Source organism: Calonectris borealis, chromosome 4 (assembly GCF_964195595.1).
Source record: "Calonectris borealis chromosome 4, bCalBor7.hap1.2, whole genome shotgun sequence".
In the NCBI taxonomy this organism is placed as follows: Eukaryota; Metazoa; Chordata; class Aves; order Procellariiformes; family Procellariidae; genus Calonectris; species Calonectris borealis.
The window spans coordinates 3,292,726-3,312,344 of record NC_134315.1 but is presented as its reverse complement, the minus strand read 5'-3'; the positions used below and the strand labels follow the sequence as shown (position 1 = coordinate 3,312,344).

General features: G+C 54.9%; 1 protein-coding gene across 1 annotated transcript in view; it reads right to left on the bottom strand.

Annotated features, from left to right (window-relative positions):
* The window catches only part of LZTS3 (leucine zipper tumor suppressor family member 3), a 46,848-nt gene extending 29,720 nt beyond the window's left edge, over positions 1 to 17,128 (bottom strand). Inside the window, exon 1 of the mRNA XM_075148405.1 lies at positions 16,911 to 17,128. The gene's annotated coding sequence lies outside the window, so the exon portion shown is untranslated. The remainder of the gene's footprint in view (positions 1 to 16,910) is intronic.
* Positions 17,129 to 19,619: the final 2,491 nt, after the last annotated feature.

Here is a 19,619-nt window from a genome sequence, read left to right as displayed (position 1 = left end):
CTGTTTCTCTGTTTTGCTTTTCACCTCGAAGGTACAGAGAACTGGAGGATAGAGGAAGAGGGGGACTACAAAGCTCAACAGAGCTGCAATTAGGGCCAGACCTAATGAAACCCTGCGAGCTGTCCTGTGGTGGCTAAATAAACCACCCAGTGGACGTGAGGGGAGACCTGCCCACATTTTGCTCCTCTTTACAATCACTCTCAGGGGCTGCAGGACCTCTGGTGTCAGTGATCAGAAATGGTCTTTCCAGGAAAGGAAAACCCATAGGGACCCAAGTCAGACAGCACCAGAAAAATCCGTGATGTCCCTATCTCTGCTGACCTGTCTCCATCCCAAACCTTCTTGCAATGCCCTGTCCCTGCTTCTGCAGGTCTGATGTCCTCTTGTGCTTTTCCCATAGCACCCCATAACTGATGCAAAACCTTTCTCCACTGCCCCTATCAGCCAGAAGATGACCATCACCTGTCAAAATCTGATGGGCAATGACCCTGTCCTTACTGGAAACTTTTCCTCCTTCCCATTACAGGCTTTCGTGCCTTTCATTCACCTGAGCTTTGTAAACCAGCTTATGGACTGGTGGTGTTTGGGGTACCCCGTGACGTGGCGTTGTATTGTGTTTTGTGCCTGCACCTCCAGGGAAAAAAACCTACTCGTGTTGCTCTCCTAACCCGGCTTACGTCTGGTTTTCACTTTGCTTGCTGCCAAAGCAGCCTTCGGTTACAACTGTGAAAAACGGCTTCAAATGGGTTTATGAGGGCAAGGGTAAATTAAGTGTGTAGATAACCTGCTAAGCAAACAGTCCTTGAGAGGCTCTGCCTCGGGACTGCCAACACCGCTTCTGCTACCGAAAGTGGCATCGGGCTCCCAGGGCGCTACTTCCACCCCAGTGCTCCTGGGGGACCATTAAAAAAACCCCTCTTCTTCAGAAATTATTTTTCCCCCCCCAGCATCAGTGTCGCGGGGAGAAGGTGGAGAATGATACCCCGGTCGCAAAGCAATGGGCACGTCTTTCCCAGTGGAAAGGAGAGAAAAGTGGAGAAGGATGGTGTGGGAGCGGGGAGAAAGGGAAAGCAATTTTGTAAATGATTTGCAGAGAAGAAAACAAGCTCCTGGATGTTTTCAAAGGGATGCAGCAATTCTCAGTTCAGCCTTTAGAGAGGCCAAGGAGGGACTTGGACCCAGCTAATCTGGTCTAAGCTGACCATACCCGTTTGGTCCCTTGCTCACCATCAACCAGGAAAGGGGAGCAGATCTACCAGGTCAGGTTAACACCTACCAAGCCCACATCCTGTCTCCCAGTGGTGGCCAAAAGCCTAAGGCAAAGCAGAAAGAGCAGGGCAAGCACATCTATTTCTGCTCCAGCCTCCACTGTTTTCGTATCTCCCATTAGCCACCATTTTTTCAAGGCTGAAGAATCCCAGCCTGCTCCTCTTGCAGAAGCCATGCCAGACCCTGCCGCGTTCCTCTGTGCACAAAAGCCATCCATCCCTCTGGCCTCTTCATCCTCACTTAGAGAGGTCCTGACCATAACCCTGCGTTGCATTTCTTCCCGGGCTGTATTTGGCGCATTTAGGGTTTTTTTCTGTCCTAGTCCAAGCCTTACAGATGACAAATGACTTGAGCAAGAGCTTGCTTGACTTTTGTGTTGTGGGGTTGGGAGGGAGATGTGGAGAACTGGATGAGGTGACCTTTCGTTCCTGGCCCATGTCCACGTAGCTGAGAACTCGTCCTCTCCTCCCCGCTCCTCACTGATCGTGGACCACATGCCAGCCCTTCAGAGCATCCCTTTTCCCTAGTTCCAGCAGGTTTGTGTACATTGCTCAGCTCAGCACGGCCACCTTGCACTGAGCAAATAGCCAATACACCCTGGATCAGGCCAAGGATCTACCCGGGATCTGTCCAGCCCCCACTGAATGAGGAGAAGACCTTGGTCACCAAGCCTCACACCTCCACCCCAGCTCCCACCGCCGTGCTTTGTGCTGTCCATCCAACCTGAATCAGCTCAGAATCTATGTCCTAAAGCCAGGCCTGGTGCTTTGTGCTGGCACGGGGCAAAGACGTGCAAAGGGAGAAGGTTGAACCACCACATGGTCTCACCATTCCTGTATTTTTTTCTCAGCCCTGCCTTGAGCTCAGGGCAGCAGGATGCCTCAGACCTGCATGTAAAATGGGAAGCACCTGTGAAACAAGCTCCAGAGGAGCTTGGCACATCTTACAAGCTTGCACTTCATATATTTGGGGCAGAATTCATCCCGGCACAGCATCCTTATTAATTTGTCTGGGCTGCGAGCAATCCCACGCCGTTTGTCTCACCTGTGCTGCTGACAGGGACTGCCGTGGGATCTGCCTGTACAAATACCAGAAGTATTTTCAGCGTTTTCCCTCTGTAGGTTTTTAAAATGAATCCGTGCTGACAAATTGCTCAGACATCCCCGGGAGGCTTTACAAGAGCGTCGGTGGCTTTGGGGCAGTGCTTCAGACAGATTGCAGTTGGGAGCAGGACCGCAGCCACGGCTAAATAACAGACAGATGTCCATCTCTGTCTCCTTTTCAGTGTGGAAAGGAGCAACACTTAGCCAAAAACCATCAGGAGGCAAGTAAAGGAAGAAATTAGGAAGAAAAGGAAGAAACCCCTTCCTCATGCAGCGGTAGCTGGCCTGGGGAGCTCCCTGCTGCGGGATGCAGTTGATGCTCCATGGGTGCCTGGGTTCAAGGGGACACTTGACAAGTTCATGGACCAGAAATCCATCATGAGCCAGTGCAGAATGCACAGAAGTCACATTTGGGAGCGTATTGAGGGCGTATAAAGCAGGCTGTCTAACAGACCCTTCCCTATCATCCTTCTCCATTGTTTGTATTGATTGTCCCTGCTGTTCATCCCTGAAACACTAAGTAAGTGTCGCCACCATGTCCCAGGAAGGCAAAAGATCTGGAAGAAGATCTGAAGAAAGATCTGGTAAAACCCAAATGATCATGATCCAGAGGGTCTCCTGTGTGTGATATTAAAAAAAAATAATACACCAACCCCGTTAATATTTTGCTAAGGAAAAGTAAACTGGGAAATTTTCTAAACTGAGGATAGATTGGCATGAAGGTGGCTAAATTTGGGTCACTTGCCTGGCTTAACTGCTTACACGCTGAAAATGCAGAGTGAATTTTTCCATAGGACCATCCCGCACGCAGTCTCCATGAAAACACATTTCACTGTTGGGGAAACCTTCTCTTTCTTGTTTCAGTCCAGGGTAGCCAGGGCTGGGTATGAGCAGAACAGCAAGGAGAGGACATAGCTCTGGAGAGGAGATCAGCAGGCTGAGCAGATGTGGGAGGAAGATAGGACAAGAAACTCGTCTTCCAGCAGGAAGGTGGGATGGTGGGGAAGGGGAGATGGTGGCTGCCCTTTCGGGCATGTTGTGGGAAGGAAGAGCATCCCGGGGAAGAGGCAGTTTGGCCCCTGAGGAGGAGCTAAGGACCCAAATCCCCTGGTAAGGACAGATGCAACACAGCGTGGTGGATCGTGGGCCACCCAAACTGTGATTGCCCTGGGGCAAGCACAAGGAGTGGCTTGGCTCAGAAGCAACGCTGTCTCGGGGCCCAGCTGGAAGCTGGACAAGTCCCGTGATGCCACGCTAGCAGGTAGATAAGCTGGAGGACTCAGCAGGCTGTGTTGACTCCTAGAGAGGGGATGCCAAGAAATGCAGGACCTGGTGGCTCACACAAACCCAGGAGTGACACCAGGCAGGATAGTGCGGGTGACACAGGTACACTGAGCTTCAGAGGAGGACACAGCCATGTGAACATGGCTACGTTATGCCATGATACCAAATAGACCCTAGTCCCAGGAGGAGTGCAAGCTCTGGAGAAGCTCTCCATGACTTGGTGAGGAGTTTTTTAACTCAATATAAGTGGATTCCTAGTTGGAGAAACATAGAATCATAGAATAGTTTGGATTGGGAGGGGTTTAAAGGCCATCTAGTCCAACTGCCCTCCTGTGGGCAGGGACATCTCCAACTAGATCAGATTGCTCAGGGTCCCGTCCAACCTGACCTTGAATGTTCCCAGGGATGGGGCATCTACCACCTCTCTGGGCAACCTGGGCCAGTGTTTCACCACCCTCATTGTGAAAAATTTCTTCCTTATATCTAGTCTGAATCTCCCCTCTGATAGTTTAAAACCATTCCCCTTGTCCTGTCACAACAGGCCCTGCTAAAAAGTCTCTCCCCATCTTTCTTATAAGTCCCTTTAAGCACTGAAAGGCCACAATAAGGTCTCCCCGGAGCCTTCTCTTCTCCAGGCTGAACAACCCCAACTCTCTCAGCCTTTCCTCACAGCAGAGCTGTTCCACCCCCCTGATCATTTTGGTGGCCTCCTCTGGACCCGCTCCAACAGGTCCATGTCTGTCCTGTGCTGAGGACCCCCGAGCTGGACGCAGCACTGCAGGGGGGGTCTCACCAGAGCAGAATCACCCTGCTGCAGGCAGACCTTTGAGCACTTGACGAAGCAGATAGGCAGAGCTTGGACAAAACATCCATGCACGTCTTCTTGCCTCCTCTCCATGGCTCCTAATAGTCTCTTCCTGATCACCTTGATCCTGCCTCCTTCATCCTCTCTTCCCTTCCTCCCCTGCATCCTTCATCTCCTCATCCTAGGAAGCACCACCCTGCGAGGCTGGCACCTATTTGCCTTGGCAAGGGTCTTTTTTGCCTGCTTCCAGTCTGGCACTGTCTGTGAAGAAGCGTTATTGCTAACGTCAGCCTTCCATTGATGATGGCTGTTGAGCTGTGCCTTTGACTTCACTCCTGGTCTGAGGTGGCTGCACCACAAGCGAAGTCACTGCTGAGATGCCAGCTGTGGGAGGAGGGAGAGGGGTTAAACACCCCCAAATGTCAGCGGTCATAAAAATAGCCAGACTTTTCCCGCTCACATTGACTCACCCGTCACAGACCGCAAATTCCTGAGACACGTCACGGGCTGTGGGGAAATCGCCTTTCTCTGTGCTGCTCCAAACAGACCCTGTATTTGTCTGCAGAGTGACCCTTGGTCATCCTCAGAGGGACAGCCCTGTCCTCACAAGCATGCAGGGGTGGTGGGGTGGGAGATGGCGCTAAGAGGGACTCGGAGAGATGCGTCAACATCCCAGCAGAGGTGGGCTTGAAGGGAGGGTAGGCTGAGCACCCAACTCCTCCCTTAGATCAAACGAGCCAGCCACCCCCACGCATGCCACTCATCCTTCCACTGTTCAACGACAGCTCCACCAGCAAAACTCCTCCGCAGCGGTAAAAATGGGGTATCCATCTCTTGGCCAGCTCGTACCTGGTCGGGTCTGACACAGTCTCTTTATGAGGTGCCAGGGGTCTTCACCCCTCTGCTCCAGCAAATACGAGTCCTTACAAAGTCCCAGCATGCCCCTTGTGCTGCTGAGACCTCATGGATGGGTCCAGCAGCTTCTTGCATCTTTGGAGACTCAACCACCAGGTAAACAGTGCAAACCCAGGATCTCCCTTAATATCCACCACTGTCTGCTTTCTACCTCTGCCAAGTGCTCAGAATGCATCAGAGATGGTTACAGAGGGTAGCGGGAGCCTCAGGTGATGCCAACCTGCAAACCTGGCTGCAGAGATGGGTTGCATCTGCTGCGACCGTGACACTTGGCCCTGGGACTCCCTATGGACCCCCTATGTGATTTCAGAGGAGGACAAGTGACCCACACGGATGGCAAGGTGTTCTGCAGCCGGGGTCGCTGGCAGTGACTGATGGCGTTACATGTGGTTGAGACCTGTTTATGATGTTTATTCAGGCAGTGGGTGCCCAGCTAATAATTTCACCCTCTTAAAATAAAGAATAAAAGGTCTGGCTAACAATCTGGCCTTTTGGCAGCACTGGCAGAGAGTCAAAGGGTCTTGGAGACCCCAGTTTCATTTGGGCTGTCTTTTCTCCACCCCAAATAGAGAAGAACCAACACTGGCTATCAGGACAAGAGCTTGTTGGTATTCTGGCTCAAGAAAGTTATGGCATTTACTCTGCAATTCCGTTTGCAATGAATGAATCCCCTTCCCAAGCACTGGCTATATTAGATCTCTCCTGGAGGTTCACAGGGAGGAAGCGACTTTTGATTTGATTTTGCAAAATGAAGAGCAGCGAAATAGCTGAGCTGCAGCAGCGTTCCCTGTCCCCAAGCTGGAGATCAGAAAATTGCTGATAACAATGGAGAAAAGGCAGAAAGGCTGAATAATTTCTCTTTGGCAAAAGCACGCTGATGTTCTTGTATTGCAGAGGGGCAGCGAAGTGCTTTCTAGTCCATTAGTAACCTAGGAAGACCCTAAATGGCATAGCCTAGGGATAAACATTTTTAAACAGTGGGCTCAGATTAATTTGCTCCCAAGAGTCCCATAGAAGCAGGGTGAGGAGTGGTGTGGCCTGCTGCTCATCCTCTCTAAGAAGTCCTGGGATTTCTCTCTGATCCCAGAAGACTGGAAAGATGATAATTGCAGGGCAATATTCAAGAAAAGGAGAAAGAAGAAGAGCTGCAGTGATGCAGCTTCGCCTGGCAGAAAGTGATGCAGGACTGGAGGGACGGAGCGTGGGAAGCTGTCAATACAAATAGGTGGCTCATGCAAAATAGGACTTTGCAGATTTGTTCAACTTTATTTGGGGCAGGTTGTATTAGATGACCCAGGCAGCTTCACAGATGGAAATATGCTCCTGTGAGGTGCTTTGGTTTGGAGTGACGTGGTTATTCCGGTTAAAAAATGAGTATGATTTATCATTAAAGTGTATGATGGGGAGTGGTGAAGTGATGGATCTTGACTGGATGCCAAGGGGCTGGGAGAGGGGTGTTCCTAGCCAGGCTCCACGGAGGTCCTCCCAGCCTCCATCCTCCCTGGGCAGCTGGTGCTGAGAGAAAAAAGGACTAGGAAGAGGAAAAAAATTACTGATCATTCCCCATATCTCCCCTGCCACAAAGCTTTTTAGGGATACCTCACGCCCGAGGTTGCCTTTGGACCCCCCAAATGGTTTGATGCCATCAGAGGGCACTCATTCTCCATGACGCTGCCTGGTCCCTCTTCACCCAGCCTAATGGTGTTTTGTCCTCCATGGATTTTTGGCAGTGAATTTTTGCAAGGGAATTATGCCCTCTGAGAAAAGCTACTTCGTTTGGTTTATCTTTAACCCAATATTTGAGTGATCTCCAGTTGCATTTTGAGGAAGAGCGAAGAGTGGCATCCACTCATCGCTTCATGCAGTAAACAGGCACTTGAATCCATTTTAGGCTCTATAGTAGCTCGTCTTGAATAGGCTTGAAGTTTTGGTGCCTCTCAGGCACTCTGGGAATTAAAAATCACTGTACCAGGCTATGGTTCTCCTCTTGTAACTCCTCTGCATCTCTACAAGTCACAGGGATACCTGTAAGAGGTGGCCCTGGAGCAGAAGCCATCTCACCGCTGTGATTCCCACCTCTTACGTGAGACATGCTGGCCACTGCCGACCCCGGGGAGGCAGAATCCCTCAAGGTAATTCATGCCAATTACTGCAATCAGCTAATTAGCAAACGAGATCGATTCAGATGAAGTTACGGTGTCAACGGCTATTACGCAAGCTTGCCTGTGCTGGAGTAAAGCCATACCAGGAGGGTCTGCGAGAGCTGTTGGAGCCGAAAAGCCCTCGGGGATGGGATTGGGAAGAGTTCGAGGGGATGCAGCGGGTAGCAGTGAAGCTAAGGGGAAAAAATTAAGGAGGAAAGGTGTTGAAAACTAAAGCAATCCAGGCAATTGCTTGCAAATAGCAAGGGGATGACAGAGAAGGATGATGCCCACCAGCCAACCAGGTCGGGATGACTGGGGAGAAGTCAGCACTTCATCGGGGAAATATCCGGGAACCCCCCCCAAGAAGGGGGGTTTCTGCCCTCCCTGGCAATGCCTGGGAAGAGCTCTCTCCTCCCTGGCCACCGGCACGGTGCAGGCAGAGGGCAGGAGGTAACGTTCAGCCGCATCCTTGACCCGCACCAGAACCAGCTCTACAATTAAAAATGATTGCCGCTTTCGGAAGCGAATTGCCAGCCCGGGCTTGCTTGGGATGCAACGATCTCCTGACGGGAGTTAGAGCCAGGCTTGCTCCGTTTCTGCCTGCAAACATCTGCTTTGGGAAATGCAGACCTGACGCTGGATGGGGCTACCAGGGTGGGACGCGGGGCTCTGGGACCAGCTCCAACCCGGAGCCGGAGGCCGGCGTAAAGCCTGTAGAGGCATTGGCTAATCCTCCCCTAAGCCTGCTGTGATGGATTTAAAGGGTGTTTGTGTCGCTCGCTCCCGGGATCAAGATCCTTAGGGGATAAGCGTCCGAAGGAAATGAAGGGATTCTCCTTCCCGCAGCGGGGCATGAAACGGAGACACGGCCCCCGCTGGGATGTGCCGGGGCGGGGGCTGGTGTTACCTCCCGCTCCCCCTCGGAGGAAAGGGATGCCTGCTGTAATCTTCTGCTGGACTTTCAGGCGGGGAGTTTTGCTGCCTGGCTCTGGAGCTGGCAGATGCTCTGGTTTTATCACAGCAGCTGGCCCAGCGAAACGTTATCCGGCAGCCCAAATCTCTGCCTATTTCTAAAGCCCTGGAGGGGTGAAAAATTGCTTTTCGTCCCCATGTCATGGGTGGAGAATTGAAACAAAAGGATTTCACCCAGGTCCTGTCCTGGCCAAAGCTGGGGCTGGGGCTATAACCACCAGGTCCTACTCATCCTCGACTTCTCTGCTCATTCACATGATTGGAACCAGGTAAAGCCATTAACACACTTCTGCTTCTTTGAGGGCTAAGGAGGAGGGGAAAAGACATCAACAAATTGACAGGAAAGTTCATTAAAGAAGGAACAATTAAGTTTTCCAGCTTCGAGGAATAACCTCCGGGTGATGGATGCATCCACACAACCCGATGCTGAGATAGCTCTGCAGGCTAGGCGGGCATTCACAGCACGGGGAGGCTGCTCAGGGGTAGCTCGGGTGACCTGTAGGACTTGTTTTTAAAATAAACAGATCCCTTTTATTGCCTGAAATCCAGCACCCCTGACAGGAGGAAACTTATTTAACCAAGAAACGCCACCATTAATCACCTCTGGAGCTTGACGCTTTGCTCACGCCGTGGCTGAAGGACCTCTTCCCAAAGCCACGTACCCACCTCCCACGATGCTGGGCACAACCCAGCCCTGCTTTGAGCTGGGGTGGGTCCTCTGCTGCCGGCCAGGCTGGCCAGTACTAGTCACCCAGTGGATTGCAGCGAGAGGGAAAGAATCCCTCCTTTCTTTTCCGGCTATCAGGAATGCGCCACACCTGGTGACCCTCGGGGAGTGTTTGCAGTCCCGGCGGGCGCCTGGGCTGGATTGTTTGCCCAGGGATTTTTTTTTTAATATTATTATTAAAAGCTAATTTGGGCCCCTGAGAGCATGGAGGGAAAGACAAAACCCTTGGCTGACACTGAGGAATGTCAACAGGCAGTGGGTTGGTTTGGCCGGTCCCGGCAGTGTCACCCAGCCCTCCTGAGCCGCAGATCACAGGTGAGGTGAGTTTGTTTGGGCTCTGCTGGAAAACACACTGTTCATTGCCTGCGGGGGATTACCTGTCCTAAACATGTGCAGGTCACACATTCACTGCTTTAGTCACAAGTTCGGGTTTTAAAATATCTCACCATAGTCCCCAGTTTAGTTCCCACTCAGTACAATCCCTTACCATTGCTGCCCTGGGCTTGGGGGGCTGCAGTGCAGCCCCGCAGAGGGAAACGGAGATCTGCAGGGTTAAGGAACATGCCAGGGGCCACACGAAATGCCAGTAGCAGAGCACAAAACAGAGAACAAAAACTTTCCACTCAGGACTCCACAGCGCTAAAACCACTCCTGGCTGTTGGGGACATCCTGATCCCCAAAGAGATCAACCCCTGGGGTCTGCAAATGCAACTGCAACTGCCTCCCAGCTTGGAAAACCACCGGGAGGGAGGAAGAGCGCAGCAGCCGGGAGGAAGAGCGCAGCAGCCCGCAGATCGGCGGAAGGAGGAGAGCAAACTCCTGCTGCGCAATGGCTGGCTGGGGGCCAGCTCGGCAGCAGTGATTTATTATTTGCATTACAGGAGGAGCTGGAAGCCGTGGAGAACATCAGGGTCTCCCTGAGACTGGCACGAGAGCCATGCGTTATGGGCTGTATTGCACTTGCTCCTAGAGACGGGTATTTATACCCGTGCTGAGCTGAAACTGGTGGAGCTGTGGCTTCTCCTAGAGGTATTTTGAGAAATGTATTTGTTTGAGGAGGGAGAAATTTGAGCCAGGGTCAGGTCCTGGTCTTTCCCAGAGCCCCCCTGCCCTGGGCAGGGAGAGTGAGACCACGGTGCCTGGGGAAGGAGAGCTGTGGGAGCCGGGGAGCTGCTCTGTGCAGTGCGGGGGATATGGGGGTGCAGCTCTGCCCATCTCAGCCCAGCATCCCTGATGGTTTTTGGGATGTTTTCCTCCTCTCCTTTCTGTCCTGGCCTCTCTGAGCTGCCCTGAGAAGCCATTACAGGGACAGCCCTCCCTGGCTTTCCACCCCACTGCTGGGAGCAATGACCCTGGGTGGACAACAGCAGGGCAAGATGCGTGGTCTGGCTGAAGGCAACACCAACATGTCCCTCTCCCCTCTCCCCGTGCAATTCCTTGCATCGCTGGAGGCAGAAGACCCCCGCTGCAGGGAAATGTCTGAGGTGGGACGGCCGGTCCTCCCATCCCCAACATCTCAGGCGGGATGGCTTGGCTGTTACTCCAAGTGCTTACGAAGGGCAGAGCTGGGGATGTAATGAAAGCATGGTCCACGGGGAGTGGAATGAGCTTGTACTAGATCAACTGATATAATTAGAAAGCAGGGACAAGGAGATGAGCTCCTGTGCCTGAAAGCTGCTCTGTTTTTCCCAGCTCCAGCAGCTGGACTAATAAAAGCTCTGACCTCCCCTTGCGCATCATCTCTGGCATGTGTCTGCAGGGCGCTGCGATGGCCGTGAGCTCGGGGAGGAGCTCCCATCCTTGAATGTTTCCAGGGATGGGGCATCTACAACCTCTCTGGGCAACATCCGCTGCCGTCGCTTCGGCCACTCTGCCTCCTCTTGTCCCCTTGCCCTGGGCACGCAGAGGGTGGGCAGTGTCCGTCCTCCCCAAAACCACACATGCTCACCCAGTTGACTTTGCCTACCAGTTTCATACCCAGGGAGCCTCTCTTCATGCTTTGGTTCAGGCAAGAACCCCAAAGTGGTCCCAAAATGACAACCCTCTTGCAAAACCCTCAGGCCATGCTCTCTGGTGATGGTGGGGAGGAGATGGTGGACTTCTATGGGAACATCTCCACCAAATCCCAACCCCACAAGCCAAGGCTTCCCCATGGAAAGAGGAATGGGATGAGATCTCCATTCATCTGCAAATCCACCTTGTCTCTTCTGGCAGCCCTTGCAGAGCCCATCAGGGCCATGCCATGCTTGGCGCTGTACAGAAGTACACTTGCTCCCCTAATAACCCTCCAAAACTTGCAAGCTGGCCTCACAGCAAGGATTTAGCAGGAATTAGCAACAGGAAAACCCTGGCCATCTGGAGATTGCAGACCATGCCCGGGCAGGCTGGGGTGGGCAATATTTCTGCCGGATTTATCAGACATAGCCACCTGGTTTGGAGAGGAAGAGGTCCAATGTGCCCTGCTGCTTGGCCTCGGGGCCGGAGGGAGGAAACGTGGAGAACCACTGAGCGACATAGGGTCTACAACAAGGTATCTTGAAAACCTGAGCCTGTAGAGAAGAGCGGTCCGATAGGTACATAGGAGAGGCTCATCAGTGCAGGATGAAACCCAGCCAAGTGCACTGGGCTTGCTCCCACCTCCCCTGCAAAATAGACACTCCTGTCCCATCCTCCTTCTCGATTTGTCCCTGGCAGACGCGGATCCGGCGGGCATTGCTCCACTTGCGGAGCTTCCTGGCGGGGAACCTCTTTCCCCTGGGATTCATTAGGTGCTGGACACACGGTCAGAAATTGCTTATCCCAGGTTTTTTCCTGGCTCAGATCATTATTATTATTACTGGTGCTGGGCTTCCAGAGAAAAACATGTCTTTGGGCCACATACCAAGGGATTTGGTTAATTCGTCACCCGCAGACACACATATATTTATTTAAAAGCGCCTCTTGTTATGTTACTTGGCAACTTCCGAGCCCGTGTATTTCTCCAGCTGATAAATATTTGCGAGGTTGGTTGTGTGAAGAGCGGCATGTGTTAATAATACGGTCGTCTTTCTTCTGAGCTTCCTACAAAGAGAACGGGCTCCATTACATCTGTCTAAACCTGAAGCGTCTGACTGGCCCGCGATCAGGATCCGGCCCCGAAAGAAGGGGAGGGTTGCTTGTCTCCATACTGGTGGGAGGATGAGGCACGTGAGTTCATTTTGCATCAATCAATGCTGCAGTTCAGACTCCGGCAGCACCCACTGGGACCAGTTGAGGACCGAAAGGCTGGAGGTGGTTGTTGTACGGGCGGCGGGAGCGGGGAGGATACCAAAAAATACTAAAGGGCTCAGAAAGCAACGGAAAAATTCACGGAGCAAAAAGGAAAGCTCAGATCATTGAATAAATCCCTGACCTACTGACTGCTGGAGACCAGGAGAGTTTCTCTGACGTCTCAGCTAGCCCAGGCTGCTGTAGATGTGGCCATCGCACACGTGGTCTCCGTGCTCCAGTGAGGCTCCAGCTGCTGGAGTCACGTTATCCCACAACCCCTCTGCTTTCATCCAAAGGAAAACCCGAAATGTTTCCAGCCCTTCTGACCACCCCAAAACTCGATGCACGCACGTAAGAAGGAAGGTGCCAGCCATGGCAGTGGTCAGCGGGGAGGAGGGGGAAGGCAGAGACCTGACCACCGGGTCTCATCTTGGGTCAAACTCCAGCAAGGCTCAGACAAAACCCGTCCTTCTGGCTCAGGAGCCAGATAAAACCAGTAGGATCCACATATTCATTGCAAAAACAATTTTGCAAGGGGGAAACTCAGGTAGGAGAGCTGGGAGCCTGATTTCAAGCTCTGCAGCAGCTCCACTGAGATGAAGCAGGAGCTTCTGCAGCTCCTCCACCGGGTCAAGGGGACTTTCGGCTCCCTCTGCCAGAACTCTTGGCTCCAGCTGACCCTGGATTATAAGGCATAAGCCATCTCCCTCTCTTCTGATGGCTGCTTTAACGCTTGTGTTTGCTTCACTTGCTGTTTAAGGAGCTACATGGGCCTTCTTGCCCCCCAGGAAGGTGAATCTCCTCCTGGCTGCGCTCTTGCTGCCTGGTCCCCTCCTGCTCTGGGATCACCACTGTGAGGGTCTCAGAAGAGATGTCCTCCTTACCCACCACCCCACCAAGACATGTTCCTAGGGGAATAGTAGGAAAAGGCAAAAATCCTGCCCCTGGCTTCCAAAGAATGGGGGGGGTGTCGTTTTGGGGGCCAGTGCCCCTGGCCTTTTCCCCCCACAATGGTGCCTGAGGCTCTGGGGTGATGGGAGAGCTGAGTTTTGGGTGCACGTTGCTCCTGCCAGGAACCACCCGGCTTGTTGCAGGGTCTGAAAGCTCTGGGACCACCACCACCTCCAGGATGGAGCATCACAGCCTACCTATGGCTCCTGGTGCCACCGTGTCCTGCCGGGAAGGGACTCTCAGGCCGGGGAAAGCCCATCCAAAGGAGGAATGCAGAGACCCAACACGGGGTATAAAGGTTTTACCACGGAGGAGAAGCGTGGGCGAGCCGGAGGGGCTGGGGGGGTCCCTGCCCGCTCCCCCCAGCCCGCGGGGCAGGGACGTCTGGGCTCCTGGACGCATGCCTCCATTTCATTTTCAGATCCCTCAAATAATAACCGTGTTTGCCAGCTCCTGTGACAAGAATGACTAATGGGGAAAGATCCTCCGTGAAGGGAAACAAGAAATCTCCTCGTTTCACCCTTTGTTTGCTGGATTTCTCTGACAGCCCCGGGCACGGCTGGGCTTTCCTTGGTGTGCTCAGTTCTCCTTCAGGAGAAAGCAGATTTTAAGCCCTACAACAACTCCAGCAACACCCTCTTAACTCTTAAACTTCCCCGTCGGGACATGACTCCCTGCAAAAACTTTTTGCAGCCCGGTTAATCCAGATTCCTGCTCCAGACTAAGTTATCATCCAGTGAGTGCCTCTGACTGCTGATGCAACGTGGTTTTCACTGTGCATTTGGAAACCACCCTCCCCATCTGCCTTTTTTTGCAAGGCAGGAGACTGTCTTTCCTCCTCGGGGAGGGATGGGTGAGTGAGAGATGCCCTCATCGTGCACCATGACATGGTGATGCCCCTGCAATGGGAGCTGCAGCAGGTGCCGGGGACTGGTGCTGCAGCCCCCGTGGAGGCTGGGGCTCTCCCAGTCCCATCTCTGGTAGGACAAGCCCCTGCTGTCTCCCAAATATCTAGGCTCCTGCAACCAGATGTTGGACTTTTGGATGCTTTTCTACCTCCTCCTTTTGGATCTGGGGGTTGGGAGTTTCTCCCTTAGGACATCAGCGGGGTGACCCAGCAAAGAAGAGCTCAAGGAGGAGAGAGTCTCATCCCTGTATGGACCCCATGCGGCCCCGCATGCCGCTGCACCTCTTTTTAAATGCCCACCCCTGCAGCTGGGAGCCAACGGGGGAAATTTCAGCCCTTCCACAAATTCCTCCTCTGCCCCATTGTCATCGCAAGGCCAACGCTCAGGACAACATGCCCGGTTCCCATGCAGGAGCCCGGACACCACAGACAGGGAATCCCACCGCTCTGGCATTTCCACGCCTGTTTTCAGACCATTCGCCTCCCAGCCTTTGCAGAAAATAAATTCCCCAGCCAGGCTGAACTCGGATGACAGCATCGCATGCTATATATAGCCACGGCAGATCGCCGCTCGAACCAGGGTCACACATAAACAAACCGCACGGCGCACGGTTCCCTGCCTGGAGAGGGGACGGGCGAACGAACCAACACATGATGGAGGAGCCTCCCACCCCTGGCTGCTCGAGACTGGGGATGCTTTGAGATCCTGCACCTTCTTTTAATGCCAACATCTCCCTCGAGGGCTCGGCTGCTGGCATAATCCGCTGCCCGAGTGGGTTTGCGGATGAAGGATGTGCTGGAGGGTGTTGAAAGCAGAACACAGAAGAGCTAAGGGAGTTGCCAAAGGTTATCCCGCAGGGCGAGTGGCATCCCTTGGCTTGAATTACACCTGCTGACTCCCAGCTTGAATTAAAGAAGATGTTGCCATCACCCCTCTTGCATACCATGATGCGGGGCAGAAAAATGCCAGCATGGCCCTGCTACAGCATCTGCCCACCCCTCCTGCCTCTGCTCCTCATCTCCCTGCAGCCCTCCTGCTTGTATCTGCCCGCTCCTCTCCCTGCCCGACCCTCTGCCACGGTGCACGGGGCTGCACGGGGCTGCATGGAGCTGCATGAGGCTGCACAGGGCTGCACGGGGCTGCACGGAGCTGCACGGGGCTGTATGGGGCTGCATGGAGCTGCACGGAGCTGCACGGGGCTGTATGGGGCTGCACGGAGCTGCATGGGGCTGCACGGGGCTGCATGGGACTGCACGGGGCTGCACAGGGTCTGGAGCAGAGGGAAGAAGGTGTGGATGTGCAGGGGGGACCCACTCCTGGCTCAGCTGGTGGGCCTTGCCCTCCTTCCCCAGCTCCCCACGCCGGGCAGGGGATGCTCAGGGGGATGCTCAGGAGGTTGTGGAGCATCCAGCAGCCCAACGCTCTCCTCCGGAGCAGAGGGACCGGCCGGGCTGGGGGGCCGCTCGCAGCCACAGGTCCCCAGGCTCTCGCCTTGGCTCTGAGGAGTGGATGGGGGTGGCAGAGGGGGTCCCTGCCCTCCCCTCCGGGCACACCCGCATCCCCGGATGGGGCTCTCTGCTGCAGTGCAGCAGCTTCAGCCCTGCTCCCCCCCCGGGGTGCTGGCAGAGGGGGTGCCTGCCTTCATCCTTCCTTCATCTCCGGCTGCTCCAAACCTGGCTGCCGGACCCGCAAGCAGGGTGAGCCATCGGGAAGAGCGGCAACCTGCTCCTCTCCTGCGTGGGGATGGAGCCCGTGGGCCTGAGCACCCCGGGGAGCAGAGGGCAGTGGGGTGGGTTTGCACCCCCAACCCTGCCAGCGTGCACCCGTGGCTTGGGGGTTGCAACGGGTCGGGACGGGGAGGGGGGGAAACACTCGACACCCACATCGTCGCAAAGCCGGGGAGGCATCGGTGCCTCCTTGGGTGAAGTCCCAAATGGGGAGCCCCGTGTCATGACGTCTCCCCCAGCGTCCTCCCTCCCTCCCTCCCCGCCGCTGCTGGGCGAGGGCCACCCAGCACCGAGGCAGATGACATAATTCCCAGCAACTGCACGTTAATCACTCGGCCGCCAGCAACCTCCTTTCCTTGAATCCAACCCCCCATCCCCAGCCATCGCTCCCCTCCCTGACATCGCTGCGAAAGAAATAAAGAAATAAAGAAGCTAAGGAAGGGGTGGGGGGAATAACCTCATCCTGCTGGGCACTGGCAAACAGGTCTGCTCGCCCCCCCCTCCCCCGCACCCCGCCTTGCACTCTATTTTTGGGTGCTGTCATATCCAAACAGCCCCGCGGGGCCAAATCCAGGCAGCTGCGACTTTACGCACAAACAAGCCTCCCTCCCTTCCATCACACCAGGAATCGGCGCTGGCAGCCCATCCTCCATATCCCCCCCCCCAAATCTTCTTCTCCCCCCCCCCAAATTATATCTGGGTGGGTGGTTCAGGCGAGCAAAGCTCCAACATCAGGTCCCCCCCCCCACTTTGCTCTCTGTGCACCCCACATCTCTCCCACCCTCCAGGGACCCTTGTCAACCCCCATCCCACCTCCCAGTACCGCTTCCCAGTTCCTCCCCACCCTCAACCTTACTCTTGGCAGGGATGCTCGGGGGGTCTCGCAGCTCCCCGGGGCGGTGGGCAGCGCTGGTTAGGGACCAGGTTGGGAATCAAACGGCGTTGGTTGCGCAGCCGGGTGGCTGCTCCCGTCCGAGGGGTCTCATCTCATTTTTGTCATATGTCACCAACACACACACACACACACACACACACACACACTCGCAGCCACGTTTCCCCCCCCCTTCTTGCGGCAAACGGCGGCCACCCCCGACCCCACCCCCTGTCAAAGCAGCAGCCTAACAGCGAGGAAGGGAAGGATGGAGGGAGGATCTGCTCGCCTTCCCTTTAACTCTTCCCTTGCCACCCCCCCCTCGCCCCGCCCAGGACAGGGCTCCAGCGGGTCAGGCCATGTCCCTGGCTGGGGATGATGGGATGCTGCATGGACCCCCCCCACCCCTGGCACCTTCCCCCACCGGGCTCTGGGACAGGGGACATTTGGGGTCTGGTGGTGCTTTGGTTCCGTCCCTCGCAACCTCGCCGTGTCTCATCGCCCTCCGTGCTCCAAAAACAAGAGCCCCCTCCAATACGGCTGAGCCCCACGCAGTGGGTGAGGGGAGGTGTGGGGCGGCTCGGGGGCCACGGCTGGTGTTTGGGGGGCACGGGCAGCCCCACGGTGTGTGGCTGGGGGTGGGAGCTGTGTCTGCCTGCCCGTGTCCACCTGGAGACCATGTAAAACCCATTTGGCCCTCGGTTCCCCCCTCCACCATTTCCAGGAGCAGAGCCCAGCCTGAACCCCTGGGGTCCTCCAGGGGGTTGGGGTGGGGACATAAAGTCAATGTGGGAGGTGAAAGCTTCTTCTCCCACCCCACGGAGAGGCCACGGACCTGAGCTAGCAGAGGGGGTAAACTCCCTCTTACACAGATTGGCTAGAAAAGGGACATGCAAATGGCATGCAGATTTGGCCAAGGACTCCAACTGAAGGCAGGGCAGCTCCTGACGGTGACGCAGCATGGAGTTGCCTTCTCCAAGGAGAAATGAGAGGTGCCAGAAGGAGAAGGAAAAGAAAAAGCTCACGATGCAGTCCATGGAGAGGAGCTCCAACACATGGAGAGGTGGGTGGCACATGCCCCTGCTCCCAGCCTGCCCCCAGCCCTGGGGTTGCTGCAGGAGGGTCAGGTCCTGCAACACCACCAGGCTCCGGTTCTCCCCTTGGCCCCTTCCATGGATGTACGGTGGTTACACCACTCCTGCTCGCCTGTCGAGGGGGGGAGAAGAGGCAGGAGTTGCTGCCACATATTTCTGCTGCTTTCCAGTGAAATGACAGGTCAGGTAATTAATTATTCCTGCTAATAACGCCGGACGGGCGCTCGCCCGCTCCCACAGAATCACAGGCTGTGAGTATCTCTCTGCATAGGTTGTTGCTGGCAGAGCTCCAGGGGCTGTGTGTGATCCTCCTTGGATGGAAAGGGCAACTCAGACCCTCTGACTTACTTATAGTCTCCTTTGGGAACCAGGATTGGAGCCTGGGACAAAGCCGTCTCTCCTGTGGGTGGGATTCTGCTGCATCCCACCAGCACCGCCAAGCAATAGAGCAGTGCAGGTCCTGCATGGAGAACTGGGTGGTCCTTCTGGCTGTTAAATCTGGTGGGGTGAAGGGAGAGGGCAGGGCTGCCGATGGGGGATGGAGAAGGTCAAGTCAGATGTGTCTACTGGGACTGCCCCACCAGAAACGAAGATGTGCCCAGGACCCAGCAGGATTACCCCTGTCCGTGCAACCCAGCCCCTTGCTCACAGGCAGCCTGGTCTCCTCTGAGCAGGGCAGTGCAGCCTCTTTTGGGGGACGTCCGAGGGTATGGGGTGTCTCACATACAAGCTTCCCACACTGCTGCCAACCTCAGATGAACCCCTCTCTGATCGTCACCTGGCCACACGTCTCCAGGGTTGAGCACCAACGCTGAGACAGATGCACCCAAGGGGAGATGGGCTCCATCTCCCCTCTCCAACCCCCCAAGGGACACTGGGGTGCTCCTGGACACCCTGAGGAGATGAAGAGGGAATCTGCATGTATCCCCCCCCACAACGATGGGACATGCCTAGGCTGGGGCAAGGCCAGTTTTGTAGCTGAGAGGATGCTCCCATGATGTTGCAGCTCCACCAGGTCAGCCCAGCATCCTACCCCCAGCAGCAGCTGTACGTGGACACCCAAGGAAAAGCAAAAACAGGACAATATTTCCCCCTAACTCTCTCCAACCATTTTCAGTTCAGGGGGTTTCCAGAAGATGAGCTGTCTACAAAGACACCCAGGCAGACCGAGGGCCCGATGGATGTACCCTTGATGGCTGGAGCAGCTGCGTGTCCCAGCTCCTCTTCCCCACTGATGCAAAGGACAGGTTTTTGCAGGGTCCAGACCTCCGTGAGGGTCTGCACGTCCCCACTGAGTCCATGCTTCAGCAGGGGTTGAAGCCCAGAGCCTGTAGGACACTTCACATGGTTTGGGTTCATGCAGCACTATCCTCCTCTCCCCTTTCAATTGCGGAGTCTTTTTACAAGGATTATCCTGGGACTAGCACTGGGGCAACAGGTTTTCTGCTCTCCCCTTCTACGCTGCTGTTGATCCCTTTCCAAGAAGTGCTCGCAGATGTCGTCGTTTTCTACGTCAGGCCAGGATGAATGCTCTCTCCAGGGGACATTCCTCTACCTCTGCTCCTTGTCCTCATCACGGCCCTGCTAACACCTCGAGTGG